The sequence below is a fragment of the Dermochelys coriacea genome, chromosome 14 (genome assembly GCF_009764565.3).
Source record: "Dermochelys coriacea isolate rDerCor1 chromosome 14, rDerCor1.pri.v4, whole genome shotgun sequence".
Taxonomy (NCBI): Eukaryota; Metazoa; Chordata; order Testudines; family Dermochelyidae; genus Dermochelys; species Dermochelys coriacea.
Window position 1 is genome coordinate 30,141,532 of NC_050081.1, and position 18,418 is coordinate 30,159,949.

The 18,418-nt window shown below is 49.6% G+C and overlaps 2 protein-coding genes across 4 annotated transcripts in view; one reads left to right on the forward strand and one right to left on the reverse strand.

Annotated features, from left to right (window-relative positions):
• The window catches only part of LOC119842466 (zinc finger protein 271-like), a 638,009-nt gene that overhangs the window by 588,212 nt on the left and 31,379 nt on the right, over window positions 1–18,418 (forward strand). The window lies entirely within an intron of this gene.
• The window catches only part of LOC119843027 (zinc finger protein 850-like), a 765,636-nt gene that overhangs the window by 431,804 nt on the left and 315,414 nt on the right, over window positions 1–18,418 (reverse strand). The window lies entirely within an intron of this gene.

Here is an 18,418-nt window from a genome sequence, read left to right on the forward strand (position 1 = left end):
ACACTGCTATTTGTATACCTTTGAAGGTCCCTGTAAAGAACTGTTTGTGTGAATGAAAGAATGTATGCATCAGGAAAAGATAAGGTGTGAAGGCCATTGTTAGAGCCAGACGGTCAAGGGAGGAGGAGTGAAGACACTTAAGGACGCCAGAAAACCATCAACGCGCATCCATGATTGAGGAAGGGCAGATTGACGACCCTGAAGTGGAGGCTAGCATCCTTAAACACAAGATAATTGATTGAATCGAAACCAGTACAGGATGACCCTCCTGGAGGTGTTTTGGAATGTTAACCATCAAAAGATAATACCGACTGGCACAGCAAAATCCATAGACTTCAACTAAGAGAAAAGACTATATGATCAGGGTGCTTTGCCATGGGACTTTGGGTTAGTCTTGCCAACAATCCCAGGAGCCTTGGATCACAACCAAGAGAGCTCAGCTCCCCTCTGCGACCAATCGAGCTGGCCAATAGATTGTGGTTTTCATCCTGGAGCTTTAGATGGCGTTTTAGATATCCTAGGCCCTGGACATGGAGATAAGGACTGAGATCTTGAACTTGATTTGATATTCTATGGCCTGATGTATCCCCGGTAGCCTGTGTTGCTGAGCAGACAAGCTGCAGTGTTCTGTAGTAGTTGGAATTTCCTACATGCTGATGGGTTCATGCCCAGGTATATCACATTGTTGTAGTCCAGCTGAGCAGTGACAAAAATGTGGCTGAGGGAGCGAGGTCTTCATCCACTAGGATGGGATGACATCTCCTAGCCAACCAGAGATGATAGAAACTGTTACTTGTGGATGTTGTTGTGTGAGAGTTTAATGTCAGCAAGGAATACAAGAACATCCCTAAATTAGAGCGTGAACTGACCAGTTGTGGGTAATTAACTTAAATATAGGAACTGAACAGAGGATGTTTGGAGCTTCTTGAGACATAATAATCAAATCCAGTCATGATGTGGGAATCTTATTTCAGCTTCTTGCTCTGCACAGCATTATTCCAGGAAGGCAATTTCATTCTCTGTTTTAATAACTATTGCATGTCCTCATCACGTGGCTGCTCCAGCCTGGCCTGACCTCTGAGATTCATGGGAATCAGCACAGGTGTTATTCACTAGACATGGACACTTCTAGCATTCCTCTTTTGTGTGGATTTTCTGATGCCTAATGAAGGCTGAGTTGTCCCTGAAGCTTTTTCCACATTCAGGGCATTTGTAGGGCTTCTCGCCCGTGTGGATCCTCTGGTGTGTAGTGAGGGTTGAGCTGTGACTGAAGCTTTTCCCACAGTTCAGGCAATTGTAGGGTTTCTCTCCTGTGTGGATTCTCTGATGCATAATAAGGTTTGAGTGCCGATCAGAGCTTTTCTCACACTGAAGGCATTTCCTTCTGTGTGTTTTTTCTGATGTTTAATGAGGTCTGATCTGTCACTGAAGCTTTTTTCACACTCAGGGCATATATAAGATCTCTCTCCTGTGTGGATTCTCTGTTGTATAATGTGGTCGGATCTCCGACCGAAACTTTTCCCACATTTGGAGCAACTGAAAGTCTTCTCTCCTGTGTGGATTCTCTGATGTTTAGTGAGGTCTGATTGGAAACAGAAGCTTTTCCTGCACTTGGGGCACTTGTAGGGCTTCTCTCCAGTGTGTTTTCTCTGGTGCTTAGTGAGGTCTGATCTGTCACTGAAGTTTTTCCCGCACTCATTGCATTTATAAGACTTCTCTCCTGTGTGGATTCTCTGGTGTATAACCAGTTGTGATTGTTGAACAAAGCTTTTCCCACACTTGGGACATTTATCAGGTCGCTCTCCAATGTGGATTCTCTGATGGTGAATGAGGATTGAGCTGACAAAGAATCATAGAATATCAGGGTTGGAAGGGACCTCAGGAGGTCATCTAGTCCAACCCCCTGCTCAAAGCAGGACCAATCCCCAATTTTTGCCCCAGATCCCTAAATGGCCCCCTCAGGGATTGAACTCACAACCCTGGGTTTAGCAGGCCAATGCTCAAACCACTGAGCTATCCGTACCCCCTACCCTATCCCTACCCCTACCCTATAGGTATTTCCCACCGTTGGGACACCTATAGGGTCTCTCTCCTGTGTGCATTCTCTGATGTTCAATAAGGTGGGAGCTCTGAGTGAAGCCTTTACCACAGTCAGGGCATTTCTGTAGAATCATAGAATATCAGGGTTGGAAGGGACTCAGGAGATCATCTAGTCCAACCCCCTGCTCAAAGCAGGACCAATCCCCAATTTTTGCCCCAAATCCCTAAATGGCCCCCTCAAGGATTGAACTCACAACTCTGGGTTTAGCAAGCCAATGCTCAAACCACTGAGCTATCCCTCCCCCCCATCAGCTATCAGGGCCTCTCACCTATGTGGATTCTCTGATGGTCAATGAGGGTTGAGCAGTCACAAAAGTATTTCCCACAGTTGGGGCATCCACAGGGTTTCTCTCCTGCATGCATTCTCTGATATTAAGTAAGGCTGATTGAAGCTTTTCCCACAGTCGGGGCCTTTATAGGGCTTCTCTCCCGTGTGGATTCTGTAAAGTTTAAAAAGGTTTGACTGCTGTCTGAAGTTTTTCTCACAGTCAGGGCAATTGTAAGGTTTTTATCCCATGTGGGTTCTCTGGTGAGTAATATGGGCTGATCGCCAGTGGAAGCTTTTCCCACAGTCATCACATGTGTAGGGTCTCTCTCCTCTGTGCATTCTCTGGTGAGTAACGAGGGCCGAGTGGTGACTGAAGCTTATCCCACGCTCATTGCATTTGTAGGGTCTCTCCCCATGTGGATTCTCTGGCGTTTAGTGAGGGCTGAGCTGCCACTGAAACTTTTCCCATAGTTGTTGCCTTTATAGGGCTTCTCTCCAGTGTAGATTCTCTGGTGAGTAACAAGGACTGATCTCCAGTGGAAGCTTTTCCCACAGGCACTGTACTTGTAGGGTCTCTCTTCAGGAGGCATCCTCGCCTGAACAGTTTCTTTGATTTTCTTGATTCCTCTGCTGCTGTGAGTGGATTTACTCCCTCTCTCTGCTGTCTGGATTCTCTGCTGCCTCTCTGGCCTGTGCCACCTCTCATGGGCTTCTCCCAGCTCTGGACTCTGGGAAGTATCCCCTTCAGCTCTTCCTGATACCGTCCCCTGTGGTTCCACTTGCTCAGGACCTTTCTGTTGAGGATTCTCCTCCTCGCTCTCACTCACCATCCCATCACTTGCTGGGACAGAGAGAATCCAGACAGGAGTCAGTCCCTGTGCCAGGGGGCAGGAAGGGGGAACAAACTCTAATAATGATTCCCCCTCAAAACCCTTCCGCACTGGAAAGGAAGGAGGGGATTGATTCTGCCTCCACATCCCATCAAGACACTCAGAGAAAAAGCAAGCTACTGCTAGATGAGTGGGAAACCATGAGTGATGTCTCCTGTGAGGATGTCTCACCTGCTGGGGCAATCCTGACCTGGGTAAGACAAGGCAGAAGAAACCAAAATAACCCTGGGGAGATAAATAAATGCATAAATCAATCAGGGATAAATCCCCTGCAAACCTTCCCCAGAGGAGGTGGACCAATTCTGCTTCCCCAACTCATCCGGATGTGGAGGAGGGGAGGGGTTTTTGTGGTCAGACATGTTTGGTGAAAACGCATTAAGGATGCCTGCCATGCAAATATAAAAATGAAGTCACTTTATCTGATTCCTCTCCTGTGTGGATATCTCCTGGGTTCCCCTTTCCTCCTAATCCTGGAGCCAGAGGATCCACAGCTCCTCCCTTCGTTCCAACCGGGAGATCACATCTGGTTTGGAAAATTGGAAATCCTGCTTGGGGGATGGAGGGGGAGGGGAAAGGAAACAAGAGTTGATCTTGTTCATTAGGGTAAGGGCAGTTAGTAAGGCCTGATATGAGCAGTCCACCCAGGGAGGCGCCTTCCTCTCCCTAACCCCAGCCTACAGGGACTAGGCCATAAATGGTACAAGATCCCATGATGCACTTGTCTGGAGCAAGGCTTCATCCACTCTTCCTAGGGGAATGGACCTGACTTACTCCCCTGGGGAGTTGAGCAGAGCTGCTACACTCTCTAGGTATCTAGTTTGCCACTAAGCCTCCGTCACTGCCAATTAAACTCCTCTCCTTCCCCCACCCCCATATCCCTCTAAAACACAAGCCAGAACAAGAAGCTATTACTCAGAGTGTGAACAATTTGGGTTGGGGACTGTCCCTATTTATCCATGCAGCACTTGGTTCACTGGGGCTGTGAGCCTTTACTGGGGCCTTTAGGTGCTTCCTCAGTACAAGTGGTGAAAAAATTAACAGAGGAAATGCCAGCCAGGGCCTGGAAATAAGATATTTAAACACCTCTTCCCAGTCCAGCACAGGGAGGGAAGATCCTCCTTCCTTGGGGTCACAATGGACTAGAGCTAGGTGATGAAGGGTCAATGAGCCCTTCTCCATCACTCAGGAGACCCACTCTGCCCCCACAGAGAGGCAGACACCATAGGCCTGATGCTGGTTCTTGTCGCTCCCTCAGCCTGCTCCACACACCCAGAGAGGAAAGCTCAGCAAGAGGAGCAATTATACTCCAACTTCTGAGCCCCTGGGCTCAAACGTGGGAGACTCCTCCGCCCAACAAATCTCACCAATCCCATCTGAATTATCTCCAAGGTGCCCCCTCTGTGCACTCCAGCTCAAGGCTTGAGCCCCATTGACTTTACTGGGAGTTAAGCCCACACCAGTTCTTTGCTGAAGAGGGATGCTTGTTGTAACTGGGACCTGAGTCCAGAGAAAAGACTAATTGGGTATCCAGGTAATCTACAGTCCTGAAGACTCAGAATCAGACATGTGAAGGCCCAAAGAATCATTACGTTCATTTAGCCAGATCGTCTGCATAAAACACGGGCCAGAGAAAATTAACCAGATATTCCTGCATTGAGCATACTATGACAAAGTTCCTCCTCTACCTTGGTGGGTCCTGCACATACTGGCGGATTTTCTCACCTCAGAGGTTCACAGCAGCCCTCAGTTTGAGTCTATCTCTTCCGTGACTCCTTACTCATCTACGGGGTAGGTCAAGGACTGTGGTGCGGCCTGTCGAGAGCCGCAAGCGTCCCTGCTGGGGAGGATCCCCCCCAGCTCTCCTCATGGCACCTCTCACCATAGCAACATTGAACACCTGGGGTTGTAGGATGGGTCTCCGCAGGTCCCAGGTGCTCTCCTACCTTCGGGAGGGGGGGTACTCTGTGGTTTTCCTGCAGAAGACCCATACGGATCCGACCACTGAAGACAGCTGGCGGCTGGAATGGGAGGACAGGGTCTACTGGGGAAGGTGCGTGCCCGGCTCTTCTGCCGTAACTATACCCGGGGCGCCAGCCGACGGAGGGATGCGGCGATAGAGCAGTTGGAACGGGAGGCCTTAGAGATGGAGAGGCCTCTGGCCACCAGCCCCGAGGATCCGCCCCTCTGCGGAGCGTGCCGGGAGAAGTGGGAGGAGCTCCGGGCCCTCGAGGACCATCGGGCCCGGGGTGCCTTTGTTCGATCCCGCATCCGTCTCCTTCGGGAGATGGATCACGGCTCCCACTTCTTCTACACCCTGGAGAAAAGGAGGGGGGCCAAGAAACATGTCACCGGCCTTCTGGCAGAAGACGGCACCCCCCTCACAGATCCGGTGGAGATGTGTGGGAGGGCGAGAGCCTTCTATGCAAGCTTTTTCTCCCCGGATCCGACGGATCCTAACGCTTGCAGAGTGCTCTGGCAGAAGCTCCCTAAAGTCAGTGCGGGCGACCAAGACCGGCTAGAGCTGCCTCTCACTCTGGCCGAGTTCTCGGAAGCCCTCCGTCGCATGCCCACCAATAAATCTCCGGGCATGGATGGGCTGACCGTGGAGTTCTATCGCGTGCTCTGGGACGTCCTCGGCCCAGACCTAGTTACCGTCTGGGCCAAATCTTTGCAGAGCAGGGTCCTCCCTCTTTTGTGCAGGCGAGCCGTGCTCGCCTTACTGCCGAAGAAGGGGAACCTCCGTGATTTACGAAATTGGCGTCCCGTCTCGCTCCTCAGCACAGACTACAAAGTCGTAGCAAAAGCAATCTCGCTGTGGCTAGGGTCTGTGCTGGCGGACGTGGTCCACCCAGACCAGACCTACACCATCCTGGGCCGCAGCATCTTTGACAGTCTATATCTGGTCTGGGACCTTTTGGAACTCGGGTGTAGGGATGGTCTGTCATTCGTCCTCCTATCCTTGGATCAGGAAAAGGGGTTTGACAGGGTGGATCACGGGTATCTCCTGAGCACTCCGGAAGCATTTGGCTTCGGACCCCAGTTTGTGGGTTTTCTCTGGGTGCTGTACGCCTCCACAGTGTCCGGTCAGGCTCAACTGGACCCTGACCGAACCGGTCAGCTTTGGATGAGGAGTACGGTGGGGCGCCCTCTCTCGGGCCAGCTATATGCTCTGGTGATCGAGCCCTTCCTCTGTCTCCTCCGAAGGAGGTTGACAAGGTTGGTGCTGCAGGAGCCGGAGCTGCGCCTGGTCCTGTTGGCATACACTTATGACGTGCTCCTCGTGGTCCAGGACCCAGGCAATTTGGCGCGGTTGGAGGCTTGCCAGACCATCTATTTGGCAGCCTCCTGTGCGCGGGTCAACTGGGTCAAGAGCTCTGGCTTGGTGGTAGGGGACGGGTGGCAGTCGAGTTCCCTCCCACCCACACTTCAGGCCATCCGGTGGAGCACGGGTCCGCTGCTCTATCTCGGCGTTTACCTTTCTGCCACGCATCCCTCTCCGCTGGAGAACTGGCAGAATTTAGAGGGTGGGATGATAGAGCGGCTCCGGAAATGGACAGGACTACTCCGGTGCCTCTCCCTTCGAGGGAGAGCACTGGTGCTTAATCAACTAGTCCTGTCCATGCTCTGGTACCGGCTCAACACCCTGGTCCCAGCCCCGGCTTTCCTGGTCAATCTCCGGACATCAATTCTGGAGTTCTTTTGGTCAGGACTGCACTGGGTCCCTGTAGGGGTTCTCCATCTACGCCTGGAGGAGGGAGGGCAGAGCCTGAAATATCTGCTCATTCAGGTCCATGTCTTCTGCCTCCAGGCCCTGCAGAGGCTCCTTTATGGTGCAGGTAGTCCGGCATGGAGCATACTGGCGCACGCCTTCCTGCGCCACTTTCGAGGGCTCCGATACGACCGGCATCTCCTTTATCTCCATCCGAAAGGTCTTCCGCGAGACCTCTCCAAGCTGCTGGACTTCTACCAGGACCTCCTCCAGACCTGGAAACTGCTTTCAATGACCAGGTCCGTGGCAGCCACCGAGGGGACAGATCTCCTCGCAGAGCCCCTGCTGCACAACCCCCAACTCCGCATGCAGGTGGCAGAGTCCCCCTCGGTGCGCCAGAGGTTGGTCCTGGCAGAATTCACAAGAGTCGGAGACCTCCTGGACTATGACCGGGGAGACTGGCTGGATCCCCTGACACTTGCTCAGCGCATGGGGCTCTCCAGACCTCGTACTCCCCGGTGTGTACTTCAGGAGGTGAAGGCTGCTTTGCCGCCCGCTGCTCGGGTTTACCTCGACCGGGTCCTGCACGAGGGTGCGCCCCACCCACCCTCCACCCCAGGCCTGCCGGACCTTTTCATCGGGCCCCTGCCCCGTGGACCCAACCGACCCTTCACCGTGAGCTGGCTGCCACAAGCTGCAGCCTGTCTGCTTCCAGACTGTGCCAAGGAAACATCTATATACGCTCATGCTCCACACCCTTCACGTCCTCACCCTCGTGTCCTGCCCCGATACAAAATGGCGGGACCTCCTGCCACCTCTCCAGAGTGAGGAGCCCCTGTGGGGCAGCCTATACTCCACCCTGGTCCTGAGGCCTGCCGGGGATATCAGTTGATGGCTCCTTCACGGAGCCATGAGCATGGACATGTACTTGGCACGGTTCACCCCATCCCAGACACCTGCCCCTTTTGTGGCATGAGGGAAACCCTGGCACACATATATTTGGAGTGTGCCAGGCTGCAGCCCCTATTCCAGCTCCTTACGAATATTTTTTTATGTTTTTGGTTGCACTTTTCCCTTCACCTCCTTATCTATGCACTCCCTATCCGCGGCCCCAGAAAGTCGCGGGACCTCCTGGTTAACCTCCTCCTGGCCCTGGCTAAAGTGGCCATCTATAAAACCAGGGTGAGGAGGTTGGTCGATGGAGCCTCCTGTGACTCTGGGGCCTATTTCCGATCCTCCGTCCGTTCATGTATCCGGGCAGAGTTCCTCTGCGCAGCGTCCACTGACTCTCTTGACGCCTTTGAGGAACAGTGGGTGCTGTCCGGGGCTCTCTGCTTGGTGTCCACGTCCAGTTTCCTTCATTTGACCCTTTGACCACACTCCTGTCTCTGTTATTTCATTACTTGTCCCCTGTATTTATTTGGTGTCCAGATCCTGTGGCTTTGCCCGTCCACTTCCTGGATCCCAATAGGATCACTCTCCTGTAGCCCTCTGGCCCGACCCTGTCACAATACATACAAATAGGATTAACACACTCAGTAGATTATAAGCTTTGTAATACTTTACAAGAGACCTTTTGCATAAAGCGTATTCCAGTTACATCATCTTCACACTTATAAACGTATTTTTATAAAGCATTATGGAGTGCAATGTCACACATCCCATAACCTTCTCTTTGTTAAGAGAAACAGATGAAACTCCTGGCATCTCTCACTGTCAGGCCTGTTTTCTAACTCTTTAATCAGTCTTGTGGCTTTTCTCTGAATATTCTCCTTTAGCCCCCAAGTTCATCTGGCAGTGACTTGGGGAAACTGTGCCCTCCACCCCCACAGCATGGCATCTGGAAATGCAGGAGCATAGCTGGTGTGCATCAGGGGTGTCAGAACTGGGGGGCCGGGGGGGAGATGCGGCCATGTCCTCAACACTTTTAAAAGTGGAAAGGCTATGTCACCCCACGTTTTACCAGATGTAAAGGGGAGTGTCGTGGGGGAGGAGGCAGAGAGGAGAGAGCAGGGGCTGGGGTCTTGGGGGGAAGTGATGGTGTGAGGACAGGGTCTCAGGGGGAAGGGGCGGTGCAAGGGCGGGGCCTCAGGGAAAGTGGCAGTGTGAGGGCGGGGCCTCATGGGAAGGGGAGGAGCCATGGTTCGGGCACCAGTGGCCCCCTCTTTTAGGGAGCTTCCATCACCCGTGGTGTGCATACCCCTTTCTCCAAACATTGCAGAATCATGGAAGTGGTCAATGGAATGGACAGGCTTGGTTCCAGTCCATAGGTGCTCAGGCTCCCGGGAGCCATCAGAACTGGGTGCAGAGGTGGCTGTGTGCGGACACAGTACTCTGTGCACACCCTGAGCTGGAGGGCTGATGGGGCTCACAACACCAGCAGGATGGATGACTAAGTAAGCATGTGTTCTCATCTGTCAAGGCAGGACAATGGATGCTAGGTCCCATTGACCTGAGCTGGGGCCAGGCAGCTCTGATATCACACGAAATTGCAAAGATGAAGATTTGCCCAAGAACTACAATGGCAACAGGATTTGCTGCTCTTCAGTGTTGCAACAGTGGGACAAGCCAGCATGAGCCAAATAGCAGAGAACCTACCGGGCACAGGACGCCCCAGCTCCTGAGCTGGTATAAATCGGTGTCGCTCACATGGCTTCAGATAAACTGTGTTGATTCACACCAGCTGGGAATCTGGCCCATAGGTGCCATTAATGGGGGGCAGGAAGGGTTTCTTCCCCCACAAGTTTCGTACCCAAGGTCTGCTCACAGTGCACACCCTAACCCCAGACGGAGCTTAAGTGTGGAATGTAATAAATTCTGTTCTGCTCCCAGCTTGTGTCTTTGGGGAAGGGAGTTTGTTTATAAACAGAGGCAGGGTGATTAAAATAACAAAAGACTTGTCATTAAATTAAATTAAGGATCATTAGATGATCCTGAAAGCATTGCCAGGCACTCCAGTTAAAAGGTAACAAAGGGTAGGAATAAATGGTCAATTTGCAGAATGTAGAGAGGCAAATAGTGGTGTCCCACAGGTGACCAGTCCTATTCAACATATTCATAAATGATCTGGAAAAAGGGGGAAACAGTGAGGTGGCAAAATTTGCAGATGATACAAAATTACACACGTATCAGAGGGGTAACCATGTTAGTTTGTATCCACAAAAACGAGGAGTCCGGTGGCACCTTAAAGACTAACAGATTTATTTGGGCATAAACTTTTGTGGGTAAAAAATCCCACTTCTTCAGAGGCATGGAGTGAAAATTACAGATCCAGGTATAAATATACTGACACATGAAGAGAAGGGAGTTACCTTACAAGTGGAGAACCAGTGTTGACAAGACCAATTCACTCAGGGTGGATGTGGTCCACTCCCAATAACTGAGGAGGAGGTATCAATACCAAGAGAGGGAAAATTGCTTTTATAGTGAGCCAGCCACTCCCAATCCCTATTCAAGTCCAAATTAATGGTGTTAAGTTTGCAAATAAATTGTAGCTCTGCATTTTCTCTTTGAAGTCTGTTTTCAAAGTTTTTTGTTGAAGTATAGCCACTCTTAGGTCTGTGATCGAGTGACCAGAGAGATTGAAGTGTTCTCCTACTGGCTTTTGTATGTTACCATTCTTGATGTCTGATTTGTGTCCATTTATTCTTTTACATAGAGACTGTCTGGTCTGGCCAATGTCCATGGCAGAGGGGCATTGCTGGCCACATGATGGCATCTATCACATTAGTAGATGTGCAGGTGAATGAGCTCCTGATGGTGTGGCTCATGTGGTTGGGTCTTCTGATGATGTCACTAGAGTAGATATGGGGGACAGAGAAGGCAACGGGGTTTGTTACAGGGACTGGTTCCTGAGTTAGTGTTTCTGTGGTGTGGTGTGTAGTTGCTGGTGAGTATTTAATTCAGGCTGGGGGGCTGTCTGTAAGTGAGGACTGGCCTGCCTCCTAAGATCTGTGAGAGTGGGGGATCATTTTCCATGACAGGTTGTAGACCGTTGATGATGTGCTGGAGAGGTTTTAGCTGAGGGCTGTACATGATGGCCAGTGGTGTTCTGTTATTTTCCTTGTTGGGCCTGTCCTGTAGTAGGTGACTTCTGGGTACCCATCTCACTCTGTCAATCTGTTTCCTCACTTCCCCAGGTGAGTATTGTAGTTTTAAGAATGCTTGATAAAGATCTTGAAGGTGTTTTTCTCTGTCTGAGGGATTGGAGCAAATACAGTTGTATCTTAGGGCTTGGCTGTAGACAATGGATCATGTGATGTGTCCTGGATGGAAGCTGGAGGCATGTAGGTAAGTATAACAGTCAGTAGGTTTCTGGTATAAGGTGGTGTTTATGTGACCATCACTTATTTGCACTGTAATGTCCAGGAAGTAGACCTCTTGTGTGGACTGGTCCAGGCTGAGGTGATGGTGGGGTGGAAATTGTTGAAATCATGATGGAATTCTTCAAGGGCCTCCTTCCCGTGGGTCCATATGATGAAGATGTCATCAATGTAGGGCCAGTAGAGTAGGGACGTTAGGGGATGAAAGCTGAGGAAGCGTTGTTCTAAGTCAGCCATAAAAATATTGGCATACTGTGGGGCCATGCAGGTACCCATAGCAGTGCTGCTGACTTGAAGGTATAAGTAGTCCCCAAATCTGAAATGGTTGTGGGTGAGGACAAAGTCAACATACAACATAACATACAACATAATATATAAAAGCCAGTAATAGAACACTTCAATCTCCCTGAACATTCAATAACAGGTTTAAAAGTAGCCATCGTTCAACAAAAAAACTTCAAAAACAGACTTCAAAGAGAAACTACAGAGCTACAGTATCAGAGGGGTAGCCATGTTAGTCTGTATCCATAAAAACAATGAAAACAGTTGCATCTGAAGAAATGGTGTTTTTTACCCACGGAAGCTTATGTCCAAATAAATCTGTTAATCTTTAAAGTGCCACCAGACTCCTCGTTGTTTTTGCAGAGCTACAATTCATTTGCAAACGTAACACTATTAATTTGGGCTTGAATAGGGACTGGGAGTGGCTGGCTCACTACAAAAGCAGTTTTCCCTCTCTTGGTATTGACACCTCCTCCTCAATTACTGGGAGTGGACCACATCCACCCTGAGTGAATTGGCCTTGTCAACATTGGTTCTCCACTTGTAAGGTAACTCCCTTCTCTTCATGTGTCAGTATATTTATAACTGTATCTGTAATTTTCACTCTATGCATCTGAAGAAGTGGGGTTTTTTATCCCATGAAAGCTTATGCTAAAATTACTCAAGACAGTTAAGTCTAAAGCTGACTGCAAAGAGTTACAAATGGATCTCACAAAAGTGGGTGTCTGGGCAACAAAAGGGCAGATGAAATTCAATGTTGATAAATGCAAATTAATGCACATGGTAAAATATAATCCCAACTATACATACAAAATGATGGGGTCTAAAATAGCTGTTACCCATCAAGAAAGAGATCTTGGAGTCATCGGGGTAGTTCCCTAAAAACATCCTCTCAATGTGCAGCAGCAGTCAAAAAAGCGAACAAAATGTTGAGAATCATTAAGAAAGGTATAGTTAATAAGACAGAAAATATCATATTGCCTCTATATAAATCCATGGTACGCTCATATTTTGAATACTGCATGCAGATGTGGTCACCCCATCTCAAAAAAGATATAATGGAATTGGAAAAGGTGCGGAGAAGGGCAACCAGCGGAGCAGCGGGGACAGCAGAGCAGCTCACAGCAGGAGTTTGCCTGGGACTGGTAAGTATCCGAGTGTGTGTGTTTGCTTGCTGAGGAAGTATCCGAGCGTGTGTTTGCTGGGAGGGAGCCTGAGTGAGTGTCTGATTGGCTGCTAGCCTGCAGGGGGCGGGCATTAGGGTGTCTGTGTGTTTGCGTCAGGGAAGCCTGGCTGTTTAAAAATAGCCAGAGCCTCGCGAACCAGCTGAGCAGCGGGGACAGCAGAGCAGCTCACAGCAGGAGTTTGCCTGGGAGTTCGCCTGGAGTGAGCCCAGTGAGGCTTACATCTTGCCAACGTCTCTGAGGAAGCTCATAGTAGGTAGGTGATATGGAAGGGGGGGTTTCAGCTGTTGTGACCTGCACTGGATGTGCCATGTTTGTCTTTCTTCCACAGGACAGAAGCGACTTTGTCTGTACAAAGTGCAAGCTGGTCTCCATATTGGAAGAGAAGATTGAAGGTCTGGAGCAACAGGTAACGACCCTGCGTTGTATACGAGAGACTGAGGATTTTCTGGACCAAACTCAGGATAGCCTTCTAGGGGCACAAAGCTCTAAAGATGTAGAGCAGGTTGCACAGAGGAGCCAAGAGGCCAGTGAAGAAGCTTGGCAACATGTGACCTCCAGAAGAGGTAAGCGGAATGTCCGGGTTCCAGTAACACAGACACAGGTAACTAACCGCTTTCATGTTCTCTCCACAGGTACCATTGCGGAGAGTGGACCAGATGATATGTCTGGGGGGAGAAAGCGGAAGGAGACTCCGCTGGTTGGGAGGCATGAGATGCGATGTCCTGAGGTTGGGGGTTCCACGACCACCACTCCCAAGAGGAGAAGGCGGGTGGTGGTGGTCGGGGACTCTCTCCTCCGGGGGACTGAGTCATCTATCTGCCGCCCTGACCGGGAAAACCGAGAAGTCTGCTGCTTGCCAGGGGCTAAGATTCGTGATGTGACGGAGAGACTGCCGAGACTCATCAAGCCCTCGGATCGCTACCCCTTCCTGCTTCTCCACGTGGGCACCAATGATACTGCCAAGAATGACCTTGAGCGGATCACTGCGGACTACGTGGCTCTGGGAAGAAGGATAAAGGAGTTGGAGGCGCAAGTGGTGTTCTCGTCCATCCTCCCTGTGGAAGGAAAAGGCCTGGGAAGGGACCGTCGAATCGTGGAGGTCAACGAATGGCTACGCAGGTGGTGTCGGAGAGAAGGCTTTGGATTCTTTCACCATGGGATGGTGTTCCATGAAGGAGGAGTGCTGGGCAGAGACGGGCTCCATCTTACGAAGAGAGGGAAGAACATCTTTGCCAGCAGGCTGGCTAACCTAGTGAGGAGGGCTTTAAACTAGGTTCACCGGGGGAAGGAGACCAAAGCCCTGAGGTAAGTGGGAAAGCGGGATACCGGGAGGAAGCACAGGCAGGAAGGTCTGTGAGGGGAGGGCTCCTGCCTCATACTGGGAATGAGGGGCGATCAACAGGTTATCTCAAGTGCTTATATACAAATGCACAAAGCCTTGGAAACAAGCAGGGAGAACTGGAGGTCCTGGTGATGTCAAGGAATTATGACGTGATTGGAATAACAGAGACTTGGTGGGATAACTCACATGACTGGAGTACAGTCATGGATGGTTATAAACTGTTCAGGAAGGACAGGCAGGGCAGAAAAGGTGGGGGAGTAGCACTGTATGTAAGGGAGCAGTATGACTGCTCAGAGCTCCGGTACGAAACTGTGGAAAAACCTGAGTGTCTCTGGATTAAGTTTAGAAGTGTGTGCAACAAGAGTGATGTCATGGTGGGAGTCTGCTATAGACCACCGGACCAGGGGGATGAGGTGGATGAGGCTTTCTTCCGGCAACTCACGGAAGCTACTAGATCGCATGCCCTGATTCTCATGGGTGACTTTAATTTTCCTGATATCTGCTGGGAGAGCAATACAGCGGTGCATAGACAATCCAGGAAGTTTTTGGAAAGCGTAGGGGACAATTTCCTGGTGCAAGTGCTAGGGGAGCCAACTAGGGGGAGCGCTTTTCTTGACCTGCTGCTCACAAACCGGGTAGAATTAGTGGGGGAAGCAAAAGTGGATGGGAATCTGGGAGGCAGTGACCATGAGTTGGTTGAGTTCAGGATCCTGACGCAGGGAAGAAAGGTAAGCAGCAGGATACGGACCCTGGACTTCAGGAAAGCAGACTTTGACTCCCTCAGGGAACAGATGGCCAGGATCCCCTGGGGGACTAACATGAAAGGGAAGGGAGTCCAGGAGAGCTGGCTGTATTTCAAGGAATCCCTGTTGAGGTTACAGGGACAAACCAGCCCGATGAGTCGAAAGAATAGTAAATATGGCAGGCGACCAGCTTGGCTTAATGGTGAAATCCTAGCGGATCTTAAACATAAAAAAGAAGCTTACAAGAAGTGGAAGGTTGGACATATGACCAGGGAAGAGTATAAAAATATTGCTCGGGCATGTAGGAAAGATATCAGGAGGGCCAAATCGCACCTGGAGCTGCAGCTAGCAAGAGATGTCAAGAGTAACAAGAAGGGTTTCTTCAGGTATGTTGGCAACAAGAAGAAAGCCAAGGAAAGTGTGGGCCCCTTACTGAATGAGGGAGGCAAGCTAGTGACAGAGGATGTGGAAAAAGCTAATGTACTCAATGCTTTTTTTGCCTCTGTTTTCACTAACAAGGTCAGCTCCCAGACTGCTGTGCTGGGCAACACAAAACGGGGAAGAGATGGCCAGCCCTCTGTAGAGATAGAGGTGGTTAGGGACTATTTAGAAAAGCTGGACGTGCACAAGTCCATGGGGCCGGACGAATTGCATCCGAGAGTGCTGAAGGAATTGGCGGCTGTGATTGCAGAGTCCTTGGCCATTATCTTTGAAAACTCGTGGCGAACGGGGGAAGTCCCGGATGACTGGAAAAAGGCTAATGTAGTGCCCATCTTTAAAAAAGGGAAGAAGGAGGATCCTGGGAACTACAGGCCGGTCAGCCTCACCTCAGTCCCTGGAAAAATCATGGAGCAGGTCCTCAAAGAATCAATCCTGAAGCACTTAGAGGAGAGGAAAGTGATCAGGAACAGTCAGCATGGATTCACCAAGGGAAGGTCATGCCTGACTAATCTAATCGCCTTTTATGATGAGATTACTGGTTCTGTGGATGAAGGGAAAGCAGTGGATGTATTGTTTCTTGACTTTAGCAAAGCTTTTGACACGGTCTCCCACAGCATTCTTGTCAGCAAGTTAAGGAAGTATGGGCTGGATGAATGCACTATAAGGTGGGTAGAAAGCTGGCTAGATTGTCGGGCTCAACGGGTAGTGATCAATGGCTCCATGTCTAGTTGGCAGCCGGTGTCAAGTGGAGTGCCCCAGGGGTCGGTCCTGGGGCCCGTTTTGTTCAATATCTTCATAAATGACCTGGAGGATGGTGTGGATTGCACTCTCAGCAAATTTGCGGATGATACTAAACTGGGAGGAGTGGTAGATACGCTGGAGGGGAGGGATAGGATACAGAAGGACCTAGACAAATTGGAGGATTGGGCCAAAAGAAATCTAATGAGGTTCAATAAGGATAAATGCAGGGTCCTGCACTTAGGATGGAAGAATCCAATGCACCGCTACAGACTAGGGACCGAATGGCTCGGCAGCAGTTCTGCGGAAAAGGACCTAGGGGTGACAGTGGACGAGAAGCTGGATATGAGTCAGCAGTGTGCCCTTGTTGCCAAGAAGGCCAATGGCATTTTGGGATGTATAAGTAGGGGCATAGCGAGCAGATCGAGGGACGTGATCGTTCCCCTCTATTCGACACTGGTGAGGCCTCATCTGGAGTACTGTGTCCAGTTTTGGGCCCCACACTACAGGAAGGATGTGGATAAATTGGAAAGAGTACAGCGAAGGGCAACAAAAATGATTAGGGGTCTAGAGCACATGACTTATGAGGAGAGGCTGAGGGAGCTGGGATTGTTTAGTCTGCAGAAGAGAAGAATGAGGGGGGATTTGATAGCTGCTTTCAACTACCTGAAAGGGGGTTTCAAAGAGGATGGCTCTAGACTGTTCTCAATGGTAGCAGATGACAGAACGAGGAGTAATGGTCTCAAGTTGCAATGGGGGAGGTTTAGATTGGATATTAGGAAAAACTTTTTCACTAAGAGGGTGGTGAAACACTGGAATGCGTTACCTAGGGAGGTGGTAGAATCTCCTTCCTTAGAGGTTTTTAAGGTCAGGCTTGACAAAGCCCTGGCTGGGATGATTTAACTGGGACTTGGTCCTGCTTTGAGCAGGGGGTTGGACTAGATGACCTTCTGGGGTCCCTTCCAACCCTGATATTCTATGATTCTATGATTCTAACAGAAATGATTAGCAGTATGGAACAGCTTCTGTATGAGGAGAGATTAAAAAGATTGGGCCTTTTCAGCTTGGAAAAGAGATGACTAAAGGGGGATATGATAGAGGTCTACAAAATCATGAATTGTGTGGAAAAATGGAATAAAGAAATGTTATTTGTTCCTTCCCTTAACACAAGAACAATGGGTCACCCAATGAAATGGCAGCAGATTTAAAACAAACAAAATCAAGTATTTCTTCACAGTTAACCTGTGGAACTCTTTGGCAGGGGATGTTGTGAAGGCCAAAACTATAACAGGGTTCAAAAAAGAACTAGATAAGTTCATGGAGGATAGGTCTATCTATGGCTTTTAGCCAGAACAGGCAGGGATGCAACACCATGTTCTGTGTATCCCTAGCAGCCTCTGTTTGCCAGAAGCTGGGAGTGGGAGACAAAGGATAGATCACTTGATGATTACCTGTTCATTCCCTCTGAAGCACCTGGCATTAGCTACTGTTGGAAGACATGATACTGGTCTAGATGGACCATTGGCCTTAGCCAGTATGGCCATTGTGATGTTCTTATATATCACCCAGATGTACTTGTCCCCCCGCTGTAACCCACTAAACCCCACTCCCCTCCAAGAGCTGAGATAGAACCCAGGAGTCCTGACGGAGTCTCTGTCTTCACAGAAAGAAAAGGAGTACTTGTGGCACCTTAGAGACTAACAAATTTATTAGAGCATAAGCTTTCGTGAGCTCAGTGAGCTGTAGCTCACGAAAGCTTATGCTCTAATAAATTTGTTAGTCTCTAAGGTGCCACAAGTACTCCTTTTCTTTTTGCGAATACAGACTAACACGGCTGCTACTCTGAAACCTGTCTTCACAGAGTTAGTAACAAAGTAAGAATATACAATAAAATTCTAAACCTAACCAGTGTCCCTTAAGTGACTTGACACAAGATGTCAGAACATGTTAGTGTTGGAGCTGAGTGGGTCTAATACTTATTTAATTTTCTTTCTTTTATATAGGAATTAGATACAGTGCTCCTGTCAGCTAATTGCTAAGTTATCTGCCAAAAAATTAGAGTTTTCAAGCACCTAAGTAGCCCCTGGAATCACAGATAAAGTTGCCCCTCCCCCCACCAAAATCTGAAATGGTACCCCTGGTCCGGCCCGTTGATATATTTGCTTTTACTTCCCTTTCTTTATTTAGATTTAGGTGAAGCATAAAAAGGCATCTACTTAGCCAATGCCTTTGCTTTACATTAAGTAAGGCAAAGGGGAGGCAGCGTGGCCTAATGGATTGAGGGCAGGACCTTAGAGACCTGGATTCTATTCCTGGCTCTGTTGCTGGCCTGTTGGGTGACCTTGAGCCAGTCACATCCCTGCCCTGTGCCTCAGTTTCCCCATCTGTAAAACTGA